This window comes from Chiloscyllium plagiosum, chromosome 16 (assembly GCF_004010195.1).
Source record: "Chiloscyllium plagiosum isolate BGI_BamShark_2017 chromosome 16, ASM401019v2, whole genome shotgun sequence".
Classification (NCBI taxonomy): domain Eukaryota; kingdom Metazoa; phylum Chordata; class Chondrichthyes; order Orectolobiformes; family Hemiscylliidae; genus Chiloscyllium; species Chiloscyllium plagiosum.
In genome coordinates this window covers 56,401,966-56,404,039 of record NC_057725.1, presented here as the reverse complement: position 1 = coordinate 56,404,039, position 2,074 = coordinate 56,401,966, and positions in this window count along the sequence as shown.

Here is a 2,074-nt window from a genome sequence, read left to right as displayed (position 1 = left end):
CTCACCTTTTATCTCAGCCCACTTGGCACACCAGCCTCATTCCTGAAGAAGGACTTATGCCCGAAACTTCGATTCTCCTGCTCCTCAGATGCTACTTGGCCTGCTGCGCTTTTCCAGCACCACACTTTTCAACTCAACCTGAGATCAGCTGATAAATGTGTTGAATTTTAATGTGATGAATGTGATGAATTTTAAGTTAGTGTTTCTTCTTTTACAAATCCATTTTAAACCTTGAAGATTCCAAATATTGAATTCAGATAATGTAAGTTGAAAATTGATCATAGATATTTCTGACAGAGTCAGAAACACAAAACCCACCTGTGATTGAAATTCAGATAGGTAAGCAAGTGAGCCCAAAACTGATATACTTTCCTGACTTTTCTATCCATTTAAAGCTAGAGGGGTAGAAACAGGGGAAGTTCAGATGAAGTGTGGGACTCCTTTCGACAACCCATGGCAGTGAACGATAAGGCTAGTTGTTGTGAGAGTTTTGATTTATGTCAAAACCTCACACTGCATCAGAGAGGCATGAGATTTTTAGATTCCCTCCAGTGTGGAAACAGGCCCTTCAGCCCAACAAGTCCACACCGACCCTCCGAAGAGTAACCCACTCAAACCCCTTTCCTTCTGACTAATGCACCTAACACTATGGGCAATTTAGCATGGCCAATTCACCTAACCTGCACATCTTTGGACTGTGGGAGGAAACCGGAGCACCCGGGGGAAACCCATGCAGACACGGGGAGGATGTGCAAACACCACACAGACAGTCGCCCAAGGCTGGAATTGAACCTGGGATCCTGGTGCTATGAGGCAGCAGTGCTAAGTACTGCACCACCGTGCCGCCCCAACCTGTCACAGGAGAGCCAGGGTCTCACATTCTCAAGATCCACATCTCTCTGGGGACGAAAGACGAATAGATCAGAAGATAGGAACAATGACTGAATCCCACGTAGGAATGTATTGGAGAGCACTACTCAATGTCTAGCCACCAAATGTGCATTTTCAGAAGCTTGATGGTCTGTTTAATGGTTATCCACTGAGTAGATGGACATTGCCCCCTGTTTCTGCCATAGAGAGGTGAATAACTGTGTCTTCAAGGGATATCTCTTGTCTTCTCAGATCTGCCCACACATTTTGATGATTGGAGTGAAGCCTGCACTGATGGAGGATAAAGGGGGTCACCGTATATTGTTAGGAAAGTGACACAGCTTTGTTGTGCTGCCAGATCAGTTAGTTACTGAGGAAATAATGCCTTTCCTGTTGAGGGAAATTACTGGCTGGACTCTAGATGCTTTGATGGCCTAATTGATACAATTGATGATGTTCTGCAACTGGGTGAATCCAGCAAAGCAAATGGGCCCCAGTGCCCACTAGCCCTGGGATAGGTATCTGTCAATAAACTAGTATCATGTCTAGCTCTGGCAAATTCAACATTGGTAAACTGCATGAATCTGTCCATCTACACCTACAATGCGAGAGGAGTACTGACCCTATTCAAAGTCTGGTGTCGGTGTTGCCACTCTTCATGCCGATTAAGGGCACTTCTTAATCTAGTCCTTCTTTGCTCTACCAAACTTATTGGGGCAGTACGTTGTCCTAGGGAAGTCTTGTCTGGCTCTCAAGTCTTTAAACCGAATCAACACGGACATTTACTATAAACCGACCGATTCCCACAGCTACCTAGACTATGCCTCCTCCCACCCTGCCCCCTGTAAAAACGCCATCTCATATTCCCAATTCCTTCGTCTCTGCCGCATCTGCTCCCAGGAGGACCAGTTCCAATACCGTACAACCCAGATAGCCTCCTTCTTCAAAGACCGCAATTTCCCCCCAGATGTGATCGACGATGCCCTCCACCGCATCTCCTCCACTTCCCGCTCCTCCGCCCTTGAGCTCCGCTCATCCAATCGCCACCAGGGCAGAACCCCACTGGTCCTCATCTACCACCCCACCAACCTCCATATACATCGTATCATCCTTCGTCATTTCCGCCACCTCCAAACGGACCCCACCACCAGGGATATATTTCCCTCCCCTCCCCTATCAGCGTTCCGAAAAGACCACTCCCTCC